Below are 13,258 nucleotides of genomic sequence, written 5' to 3'. Positions count from 1 at the left end.
ATGGAACATTCCTCAATATAATAAAGGCTGTATATGACAAACCTACAGCCAGCATTATACTCAATGGTGAAAAACTAAAGCCATTTCCTCTTAACTCAAGAACAAGACAAGGATGCCCACTCTCTCCACTTCTCTTCAATCTAGTATTAGAATGCCTAGCTACAGCAATAAGACAAGATGCAGACATAAAGGGGATCCAAATAGGGAAAGAAGAAATAAAACTCTCCCTCTTTGCAGATGACATGATCTTGTATTTAAATAATCCCATAGACTCCACTCCCAAATTACTCAAGCTGATTCAAAACTTTGGCAATGTAGCAGGTTATAAAATTAACCCCCAAAAATCAATGGCTTTTCTCTATGCCAACAATGAGAAAAGTGTGGCTGAAATTAGGAAAGCATCTCCATTTGTAATAGCCCCACAAAAAATAAAATACCTAGGAATTAACTTAACTAAAGAAGTGAAGGACCTCTATGATGAAAACTTACAATCTTAAAAAAGGAAATCAACACAGAACTTAAAAAATGGCAAAACCTCCCATGCTCCTGGATTGGAAAGATTAACATTGTGAAAATGGCAATACTTCCCAAGGTTATCTACAAATTCAACGCAATACCTATCAAAATTCCACCCTCATTCTTCAAGGAAATAGAAGAGGCAATCCAAAAATTCATATGGAAAAATATAAGACCCCGAATAGCAAAAACGCTCCTCAACGGAAAGAACACTGTTGGAGGAATATCAATACCAAACTTCAAACTCTACTATAAAGCCATAGTAATCAAAACAGCTTGGTATTGGCATAAGAACAGACCTCAGGACCAATAGAATAGAATTGAAAACCCAGAAATGAACCTACATACCTACAGCCATCTAATCTTCGATAAGGGAGCTAAAACAATAGAATGGAAAAAGACAACCTTTTCATTAAATGGTGCTGGCAAAATTGGTTAACTACATGTAGAAAACTAAAGCTAGATCCTTATATATCACCCTGCACCAGAATCAACTCCAAATGGATCAAAGACCTCAGAGTCAAAGCAGACACTCTGAAAACATTACAGGAGGGAATAGGAGAAACCCTAGGTCTCCTTGGCTCAGGCCGAAATTTTCTGAATAAAGACCCGGAAACACAACAAATCAAAGAAAGGTTGGACAAATGGGATTGCATAAAGTTGCAGAGCTTCTGCAGGGCAAATGACATAGCTAGCAAGATCAATAGAAAACCCACGGATTGGGAGAAGATCTTTACTAGCCGTACAACGGACAAGGGTCTCATATCTAAAATATACTTGGAACTCAAAAAATTAAACCCCCAACAACAAATCCTCAAAGAAACAACTGCCCAATAAATAAGTGGGAGAAAGACTTAAAGAGAAACTTCTCTGAAGAAGAAAGAAGGATGGCCAATAGACACATGAAGAAAAGCTCAACCTCCCTAGCCATAAAAGAAATGCAAATCAAAACAACATTGAGATATCACCTCACTCCAGTTAGAATGGCAAAAATCAAGAACTCTAACAACAACAGATGCTGGAGGGGATTTGGACAGAAAGGAACTTTACTTCATTTTTGGTGGGAATGTAAACTTGTTCAACCACTTTGGAAAGCAGTATGGAGGTTCCTCAAAAGACTTCACATAGAACTCCCCTATGACCCAGCAATCCCACTTTTGGGCATTTACTCAAATGTTTACAAACAAGACCACACTAAAGCTACCAGCACAACTATGTTTATTGCAGCATTATTTACCATAGCTAAAATATGGAACCAACCCTGATGCCCCTCAGTAGATGAATGGATCAAGAAAATGTGGTGTATATACACAATGGAATTCTATGCCTCCAACCGAAAGAATGACATTGCCCCATTTGTTAAGAAATGGAAAAACTTGGAAAAAATTATATTAAGTGAAGTAAGCCAGGCCCAAAGAAACATAGGTCCAATGGTTTCCCTTATTTGTAATATCTAGTATATGTATGAGTCAAGCGGATAAGGTCAGATAATGTGATGTCAGGAAAATGAACCCTTAGATGTGTATTTTAATGTTTTTTCTTTCATGCATGTGTTTCTAACGCATTTATAAGATTATCTCTTTGTTGCTTTGTATGTCTCTCCCCCACAGTATAACCCCTTCTTTCACTATATTTGATGTCAGTATAACTAGTGGAGGAGATGGGGAAAAACCAGTTCTATAAGGATACAGTTGGTCCTTTTGCAACAATGAAAAGCACAAAGGGGAGGGGGGGAAAGGTATAGGATTGGGATGGGGGGGAGGGGGGAGTCTTGGAAGGGATGTGAAGGGTAAACAAAGGAGGAGGCTGCAATACTTAGTAAGAAATGTACACATTATCCTGCCCATGTAATTGTAACTCCTCTGTACAGTATGTTCATTAATAAAATTAAATTAAATTAAAAAAAACATCAAATTACTTACATTATAATATATGCAGTTCAACTGGCACCACTAGCACCTCCATAAACCAAATGCAAACTAAAAGTTCTATTTCAAAATCCAACATCTAAGGCAGTGTTGGAAATACAAGAAGATACACAATAAACCTAATGGAGTGAGATCTTTAACACTGGCAATGAGCAGTGATAGCTGAATATTTAACCATGCTTGAAAAGTCCAGGTGTTCACTAACTATGTGATTAGAGTTGCAGAGTTGACCTTGGTATCAATATTGGAGATAAAATTCAAAGGCAGCTAAGGTTGCTGCAGTATTGTAGCTCAATACAGTGTGACCCTGCCTGATAATGGTAAAGCCCAGAATAGATGCTAAGTCAGTAAAATGTATAGGAAGGATTCTCCACTGAGAATAATTGCAGGGGGTGATCATCACTCTTGCGTTGAAAATGTATAGCCCATCATCCTACTTTAAGCTTTAGCATATTTCTGATCTGAAGACCATTATAACACACCAATGTGCCAAGAATGCTGATCAGTGTAGGAGTATATTACTGTAATATATGTAAAATCCTTACAGGTATGTAACGGCCTGCCCCTGACACTTCATTTTGTGTTCTTGAGTTTCTTGGAGAAATCCTCATAATTAGGCAATTCACACTCATCTAATTCCGAATCAGGAAACTGAGATAAGTTATTAGGGTAATCACTCCAGTCACATGGTCTGTGACCTTTGAAATAAATGACATTATTTCACAATGTATATGTGTTTCTGAAAATGTATGCAATACCAAATACCTGGGGACAATTATCTATCTCATATTATCAGAAGTAAAGATACTCCTGAATTGTACTTTCTTGCTAGAGGATCATAGGGTGACTGCTGATGTTTGGTATCTTTCCAGGTGCTCCTATACATTTGTCAATGTTCTTTGAGGAAGTGTTTGTCATAGTTTGTATTGAGGTGTTCAGAATATCAGTACTGTCACTAACCGCAACCATGGGACAACCAAGATGATGGGATACCTGGACAAAGAACTAAGAAATCACAGGAAGTGATAGGAAAGAAGACACCAGAGGACCCAAAGCGTCATTGCCAACTTCTGGATCCCTAAATCCTGCTTGACATGGTTTATATTCATTCTACTACTGGGGGGTGGTGGTCAGTGGCTGCAGGTATGTCCGCAAAGACATCAATATACTTGTGGTTACAACTATTAACATGAAGTATTGCTGGTAGACATAGTGACAATTGAATCCCTTATTGTTAGGGAGCAGAAGGGAACAATAGTCATTCCAACCATAACACAGACATCCATTGTGTCTCCGAAGTCTTAATCTTTTAGTGTCCAACAGCTCGAACTTAAATACTCTTGAGGTAATAAATCATACCCCTGTCTTCCCGTGACTGCTTGGCCTTTACAGAGCACAGCTCTCAGCCTTTCGATTGCTGTTTGAGATGGCTTCCCAATCTATCCTTTTCCAAGTCTAATAGCTTGACTTTAAGATCACTCACAAGGTCTGTGACATATGTATTATTTTGAAAACAATATTTTTTCTAGGATAGGCTCAATTTTAAAATTTTATTTTATTTCAAAAATACTATACAGGGTAGTTACAGTTACATGAGTAAGTTGCATTCCTTATTGAATATTGTTACCCACTCCATTGTTGTTCTCCTATCACTTCCCACCACATATACCTCCCTCCCACTCCAAAGTTGTAAAGTGCATTTCCGTTATATAGTATCTTGTGAATATCATTGTTGCAATGAGTTACTCTTTTTACTTCTTTCATCATTGTATTTTTTTCCCTTTCCTTCTCCAAATCAGATAAATGTATATACAAGATGGAAGGAACCAGAATCAAGACAGAGATTGCCAGGGATAAACCAATGGCAAAAGAAAAATGAAATAAAATAAGATCTAGATACTCTACCGACATCAAGGTTGACATCTGAAAAAAGACGGTTTTTTTCCATGTTTTGGAGTTCATTTCAATTAGCTTCATTTTGTAAGGTCAAATATACGTAGCTCTGGAACCAGTAATCCCACTCCTGGGCATTTGTTGAAATGATCTCAAGCTAAAACCCATTAAATCTACAACTATGTTTTTGGGAGCATTATTGGAACCAATCAAGATGCCCCTCAAGAGATGAATGGATCAGGAAAATGTGGTTTATATAAACAATGTAATTTTATGCATCTATCAGAAATAATGACACAGCCCCTTTCATAATAAAATGGAAAGACTTAGAAGCCAATCATATTATGTGAAGAAGCCAGACTCAAAGAAACATAGGTTCCATGGTTTCCCTCAGTTTTATTAATTAATATATGCTTAGGGTAGTCCTTAAACTCTTAATATTCCCTGTTTTCTCTCCCTCTTCCTCTCTCATTCCATTTGTGTGTGTGCACACACACACACACGCACACACACGTACATTAATGACACTTGACTCAGAGCCTCAAACTCTTGCTTGGTTTTTTTCACTCATGATTGACTGAGTTTGTAGTATTTGAACCAAGTTTAACTCTGTCGGTGATTGAATAATTGAACATAAATATCTCATGAATTGCTACACCAGCCATCTGTGAACCATGATATTCCAATCTCAGGCTCGTGACTATCTAGGAATAGGGAGGAAGCACTGGCATCCAGCTGTATTGCCAATTGTCTTTTCTTTGTTTTGCTTTTGTTTTTTGTTGGTTTTGTACATCCAAAATGTGTAAGCAAAACAAATCTTTTATAATAAGGACTACTCCCATAAAATATGTGAGGTTTAATGGTTACCTTAATAATGTTATGCTTTTGCATCCACATTATATGATTTGATTTTTTGAACTCTATTGTTGCGAACAGTCAAGATACTTATATACAATTTGAATCTTCTGGTCTTGGATTTATAGTTTGTTAGGTGTTTCCAAACAGAATTTATCAAGGTTTAACTCTGTACTACTGAAGCAAGACTTTTATGATTATTCAATGTCTTGTAAATCATAAGTTCTTCACTGCTTGTGGCACCATATGGCCACAGGTAGTTTCCTATAACACCTCCACATAGTTTAGACCTCAATGCCACGCACTCTTCTGCCAAATATGCAAGGGCATCCTTTGTAATTTTCCATTCATTTTCACTGTTCTTCTCTTTTCTCTCCAGTGTTAAATCCTGTGATGTTCATGTTGATTTTCTCCCCTGTTATATTAATTATTGCATCTTGGGAACTACAGGTGTGCACTAATGTACTTCTGTCCATTCCCCTTGTGCTTTGGCTTGTACCCCTCTCATCTTGAAGAGCCAGAAATTGGGGATATGTTCTTCACACTTTATCTCAGACATCTATCTTTACTTTCTAGCAATACATTCATCGAATTTTTTTGTAAAGTATAAGGCCTTGAAAATGATTATTGCGTTTTCATGGCTTTATTATTTGGCATTAGGGAAGAACATAGGTCAGTAATAGTAATTTAAATAAAAGAAGATTGCAATCATGCCTCAATAGATATTGTTCATTGGATAATGTTTACTTCAAGGTCTGCCTGCCTGCTTCCTTTTCCTTGTTTTGTTTATTTTTCAATGCAGCCTTTTCTTCTGGAAATTATTTGTGGGCCTAGAGAAAATCAATTCCTACTGTAATTAGTCATTAATTTTATTCCAACATCATTTCACAGATCCTTCTGAGTCTCTTCAGGGTCTCTATAGAAGTGTTTTACATTCTTAGATATGTTTTAACAGTGATGCATCCAAAGATAAATACACATTGTTTAAGTCACCATTTTGGTGACTGGAAAAAAAACCATGCTGCAATCCCAATATATGGCAATTTTATTGTTTTAAATCCTTTTAGATTAAAGTTGATGCTGGAGAATGAACAATCTGTGTACATTTTATATTTTCCTAATTAATTTTAGTATACATTCCAATATTATAAAAAGTTAAAACATTATTACTGCTTACATAGTTTTAGGATTTCTAAAATGGTCAGAGTAAAAGTTTCATTCATTCACAATTTTAAGACAATAGAGTGTCCATTATTACTAAGTGAGACATTTAAAAATTTTTATTTGTGGTTCTTAAAAGTTGTGCTGGGGAATCAAGTCCAGTGCTTCATGTGTCTTAGTCTACTGTGTGCCTCGGAGCCTGATGTGACCTGTGGTTTTATTTTCACTCAACTGGAATAAAGAAAATTTTCACTAGAAAGGAATTATTACTTGGCTTCTTTCTTCAATATCTCTCGCATACATAAAAGTAATACAATTCTATACTGACAGAAAATGGTGTTCCTATTTGGAGTAACTGTATATTTTTTGTCACCCAACTCTTCACTAAGTCTTGCCACTTTCCTATCCCCCTTCCCATAAAACATGACTGGATCCACTGGAAACCCACTTCCAGTCAGCCTCCTCATTCAAAAGTCCAATCTTAACTAACCTACCCACTGGTAGTCCTGCTGTAAACTTTCAAAGTCTGACTGCAACCAGACTACTTCCTGAAAGCCCTCCTCTGCTACAGGGAAAGCCTTCTTCAACTCCACCCTTCCCTGGAATCCTTGCTCTGTACCACCAGAAACCAGGCCATATCCATATCTCCTCCTTCTATGTCTCTCCTTGCTCCACCAAGAACCCAGCCTACATCGGGCTTCTCCCTCAAATCCTCACTTCATCCACCAGATACCCAGCCCCTAACTACACTATTTCCTCATAAACCCATTAATCCCATATCTTAGTACCTCCAAGCTCCTCCCTTCTCTTTCATACCCCACCCCACAACCAGACTTCTCCCTCCAGTCCCTTCTGGTTTCATCAGAAACTCTGCCCCTCTCTGTCTGCTTCTAAGGGACCTAACTTGTCAAACACAGCCCAGAACCTACCTCTTCCCACAAAACCAATCATGCTACACAAAAACCCTCCACCTCCGTATAACTACCCTTGAAGCCCAGCTTTGGTTGGCCAGAAGCTTCTCACATAGCCCATCTCCTGCTTGGAAAGCCAGCTCTGCTTCACAACAAGTCTCTCCACCTCCCATACCTACTCTCTCAATGCCTTGGATTGCTCCCCAGGTAAATCCAACCCTATTGGATGCTCCCTCAGATCCACACTCTACTCCAACAGATACCCTGCCCATAATTATACTACACCTTTGTAGACTTTCCACTCCTTCTCAAAGCCCCTCCTCCAATTAGCCCCATGGCTCTAAGCCCTGACCTGCTCTACAAGACCCCCACTAAAAATCTCCCACCACACTATCCCATCTCTTGACACCCACATTGCTTAACTGGAAACCATTGCACCAGTTGGCCCCCTTCTTGAAGCCTCACCATGCTCAACTGTAAATCCCTGTCCCTCCATAGTCTCTTTTTGAAGGTTGCCTTGCACTACTGGAAACCCTGTCCAAAGTCCTTGTCCTGCCTTGTAACACTGAAATCCCCACCCAACCTTACTCCTCTTTTCGAAGTGGTGACTGGCTACACGAGAAAGCCATCTTAACTAATCTAGTCCATTGGATCCTATCCATGCTTTAACAAAGCCCTGGTCCTGAAAAGCTTCTCTATACATTGTGAATACATCCTGCTCTGCTAGAAACCCCACCTCCTCCCTAACACACTTCCCAAAGGCCTGCCATTCTCCACCAGAAACCATGCCTCTTACTAGCTCACTTCTTCCTAGCACTGCCCTGCCCTCTTAAAGCCAGGCCCTGAAAAGCTTCTCCCTCATAGATCCATATTCCTGCACCAGAAACCACACCTTCTGTCAGCCTCTTGCCTCCATTCCATTCCCTGCCTTATGGGAAACCCCACCCTACATATCCTACTAGAGCTCAGAGTGCTCCACCAGAACCCTTCCTGTAAGTAACCTCCTCCTTTGTAGCCTTGTTCTTCCTTCTCAAAGCTCTTCCCCAAACAGCCTCCTCCCCAATGACCCAGTCTTCATCCACTGAAAACCCGTCTACCTGCCAGCCTCCATCCTAAAGCCCCACCTATTCCACAAGTCTAGTCCTTCCTGTCCCCTCCCTACTATCTCAAAGTCCTACACAGACTGGCCTTCATACTCAAAGCCCTGCCCTGCTCCACCACAGGGACTGTGCCAATACTAACTCTTCCTTTGAACCAGACAGAAACCCTACACCATCTCATAAATTTTATTAGAAGCCTTAGTCTAGTTGGAGGTTCTGTTATCAAGCAGATACACATTGTGTGAAAATGTATGAAGATGATTCCTCTAATTGGAAAACATCCTTTGAAGTATTAGTAAGGTTTCATGAGTGATCATTTTATTTCTGGAAAATTCATGCACATTTGTGCCCATTAACTTAAAAAATATTAGTTATTTTAAATCCTCTGGCTTTGTTGAGGAAAGAGTTAGTGTGTATAAAGATGACTTTCAACTCATCTCTCTAATGAATAATTTTGGAGTTGCTTCCCTTACTATATACTGGAGTTTTTAGTAACAGAAATTGTCTACCAGAATCAATGATTTTCCTCCTTCCACTAAAGTGCCCTTTGGAAAAGACTGAAGTGAGATTACTCAGGTAAAATGCCAGAAATAAAGACGCATTTTGAGATCATAACACAATTATTATTAAGACCCCACCCACTAGACTTACATTCCTATTGGTCCAACAGTGTAAGCCAGACCAGTATTTTACCAAAGCTTTGTATGTGGCATGCTATGGCTTATCCAGGCTTGATACAAAATGTCTCTGCCCAGGATTAAATGATGACATTTATAGCTAAAATTACTTAAAGTCATTATTAACATCTAATGCATGGTGAGGTTTTTGTTTATACTTCTCTTTTTCCCTTTCTTTCTTCCTCCTTCTTTCTTTTATTTATTCCTTTCTTTCTTTCTTCATTTTTCTTTCCTCTTTTAGGAAATGAGTATGAATTTTGATATTTTGTTTGCTGAACAAGTATTCTACCATTAGAACATTCTTTTATGATTTAGTTACTTTGCTCATAGGTTATCAATTTTGCTGAGGGCCAAACAGAGGCTAAGTTCCTCATTTCTGTCTGCCAAGTAGCTGGGATTACAAATTCATTCCAACATGCCAGCATTTAGGATGATATGAGACTATTACTTTCCTTGCACACAGGTTCTGAACTGTAATGCTCTCAAGTTTTAACTCTTCAATTAGTGATGTGAGTTCCAGTAGCCTGCCCTCAGTATAGATTGTCTAAATGAATGATTAAAGGCAATTTCACTTGAATATCTTGTTCTTTGCCATTCCAGGGACTGTTATAGTTTTATTTCTAGAAAATTTTTGTGTATATGTTATATGTGCACATTAATTGTAAAAATGTTACTTTTTCCTCCTTTTTTCCTTTTTTTAACTTTTCTTGGTCATAGGGCTTGAATTCTGGGTCTGGGCGTTGTCCCTGGGCTCAGTGCCACTTCCAGTTTTCTGGTGGTTAATTGGAGGTAAGAATGTCACAGATTTCCTGCCAGGGATAGCTTTGAACTACCATCCTCAAATTTCAGCTCCTGAGTAGCTAGGATTACAAGAATGAGCCAATGGCACACAGCTAAAATGGTACTTATTTTAAGTTCTATGATATAGTTGAGGGAGTAGCATGAGTGTGTAGAAATATAACTTTCAAGTCATCTCAGTAAATAATTTTTTTCATTTTCATAATATTTATTTCAGTGATTAATAACCGAAGCTCCCAAAGTAACAGTGTGATCCTTCATTTTCTCATTCCCATAGATACTATTGGAAGAGAATGAATGAGATTTAAGTCTAAGAAAATATGTACTTGAAATTATAAAAAATTATTTTGACATAAAGAGCCACATAACACAATGTGCTTTTCATTTTCTAAAGAAAGGAATGTCATACAAGTATGTTTATTGGCAGGCTTTTTTCATCTGAAAAACAAAGAAAAAACAATATCCTAAAAAAGCTGAAAGTGATCAGCAACCATGTAAATGTGATATAGCATTGGAGACTTGAAGACATGAATTGGTTCAGATAAAATAATTCTTTGAGAAAGGTATCTGTTCAATTAATTTATTCATTACAATTTTTTTATTTTTATTTACATGTTAATATATAAATACATACAAGTGTGTGTGTGTGTGTGTGTGTGTGTGTGTGTGTGTGTGTGTGTGTGTGTGTGTGTATCAGCAGTATCTGTCCAGTACACTGTCTGGTTATGTATGGTTAGGTAATTTCATCCTGTCAAGTTCATCAAAAGGATGGACTTCCATAAACCTTAACAACCCTGCAACACTACTGCACATGCAAACTTAAGTGTTCATCATTGTAAGCTAGACCTGTGTTTTACCAAAGCTTTATATATAGTGTGCTATTTTTTCATTTAGGCTTAACAGAAAATATGTTTGGCCCTAGAAATAAATGATGGCATTTATTACTATGATAATTTAGTGTAAATCTTTACATTGAACACATGGTCAGTATTGTTTTTTCTTTCCTTTTCTTATTTTATCTTTAGGAAGTTGATTTGAGTTTTAATGTTCTGTTTGCCAGACAGGTACTCCACCACTGGAACCACTCCATCAATCCTTTCTCATTTAAGTTACTTTACTCCTAGAGTAGCAATTTTTGCACCCATCCCAGAAAGCAGGGATTATGATTGCATTCCAATATCCCTACCTAGTAGGTTGATATGAGTGTTTCTTTTCCTTCCTTGACTGATTGAGAACTGTGATCCTCTCAAATTCTACCACTTTATTTTATGGTGTGAGCTCCAGTTCTGCCTACTTCTAAAAGATATGACAGAAATAAATGATTACAGGTAATTTGAGTTAATCATTGATTAATATAGGTGATTTGATATAAAAATGTAGGGTAAGTTTGCAAGTATAATCACAGTAGTCAGATATTTTGCTAAGTAATTTTGTTTCACATTAAAAACACATCTCGACCAAAATTAAGGACTTACTTTTGCTGTCTGTCAACTTGTATGTCATTTGGGAAAATCAACTTCATGTCTTCCATGTGTGATAAAGGACTTTGAGTGGTCTGATGTGTTAGTTCACATCTATAATCGTGGTTAGAAATCAAAAATAAATAGATCACCATTTGAACATAGGCTAACCAAAAAATTAGGAAGTCCCAATCTCAACAAATTAGTGGATCATGTTGAAGCATGCTATTAATTTCAGCACAACAAGAGACTAAGTCTCTGCCAAGTACCTGTGCCACTTAGGTAACTGGCTCACATGGAGCCAGTCAACTCTCCTGATGCAGAAACTGGGCTGAGATTGCTCAAGAGGAGGGAGGAGTCTGCCACATTTTCCTAGGTTGGACCTCACAGAATGCAGTGAGCTTGCTTGCTTTACTCCCCTAAATGCCTTAATATGCCATGCTGCTGAGTGTTCATGATTTGATTCCAGTGATCTGTGATAGAGGTATAAGGGAACATTAAATTAAAGTTCACATTCACTAATTGAGCTGCTCTTCCCAGCCTGTGAGTTCAACTCAGCAAGTGTTCATTATTTGAGAGTTGAGAATACTGAAGTAGGAGAGAGAGAGAGGGTGAGTGAAAGAAAGGAAAGAGAGAGAGAGAGAGAGAGAGAGAGAGAGAGAGAGAGAGAGAGAGAGAGAAAGAGAGAGAGAGAGAGAGAGGGAAGGAAGGAGGGAAGGAAGGAAGGAAGGAAGGAAGGAAGGAAGGAAGGAAGGAAGAAAGAAAAAAGAAAAAGAAAGAAAAAGAAGGAGAGAAAGAAAATGTTTGAGAATGAATTTTTTAGAGTCTGGAGTCACATGGCAGTACTACGTGTATTTTATATTAGGTCTGCCCCAGGCCATGCAGACCCTATGCAGATGCCTTTTCACTTCTTGGCTAAGTTTCCACCCTATATGTGTTATCTAGGTATCTGGCACACCTGGAGGCAGCCACCTCCTCCTCCCACTAAGTCACGACCTGGTCAGCCTCTGATCACACTTTCCATCTGACTGGAGGTGAATCCCAGGCCCTGAAGTCACATCCAGATCCAGTATTGCTAGTCTTTCCCCCTACCTGGCCACACCTCATCCGATCCTTTGCCTAGATACATCCAGGCCCGAGGTTGGGTGGCCCTATTTTTTGTACATGCCTTTCCACCATGTATGGCATGGGCAGCAATTCAGTAAATAAACAACTTTACCTGGCTTAATACCGTGTTGTGTTCTCGTCATTGGTTACCTAATGAAATTCAACTAATTAGTATGCTTTACACTTCAGAATTTCTAGTTATGAATCCATGGATATTTTAGTGACACATGTGAGTTCAGTATCTAGAAAACACATGCATTAACTCATCATTTAACATTATAATTCTGCCAGGAATCTTTAATAACAGCTTAATTAACCATAACATCTATTTTCTTTACTTTCCTTTTTTTTTTTTTTTTGCTTAAAATAATAAGAGTTGTCGGGACAATATGAAAGGATCTCTGGTTTCATATTTTCTAATCACCCCGGGCTACAACCTGTGTGCTGACAGCTCAGATGATGATACTTTGAAATCCTAGAAAGTAGATGCACATCGTAAGGGCCAATGGCTACAGGATTTCTCAGATTTTTTTAAAATGTAATTGTTACTAATTGTACAGTGAGGTTACCATTTCACAATTCATGTAATGTTTACATTTGTCTTGTAGACAAGGCCATCCTTTCCTGAGCTTTCTCCAGTTTCTGTTTTTTTTTTTTGTGTTGAATGTTTTTGTTTTTGTGCCTGACCTTCTGCTTGAACTCAAGATTGGGTGCTGCCTCTGATTTTTTTTTTGGGGGGGGGGGGCGTTCATGGGTCCTGAACTCTGGGCCTGGGCACTGTCCCTCGCTCTTCAGCTCAAAGCTAGTGCTCTATCACTTGAGTCACAGCACCACTTATGTTTTTTTCTTTTT

Source organism: Dipodomys merriami, unplaced genomic scaffold (genome assembly GCF_024711535.1).
Source record: "Dipodomys merriami isolate MVZ:Mamm:240054 unplaced genomic scaffold, mDipMer1.0.p SCAF_113, whole genome shotgun sequence".
In the NCBI taxonomy this organism is placed as follows: Eukaryota; Metazoa; Chordata; class Mammalia; order Rodentia; family Heteromyidae; genus Dipodomys; species Dipodomys merriami.
Note: the sequence above shows the minus strand (reverse complement) of the source record.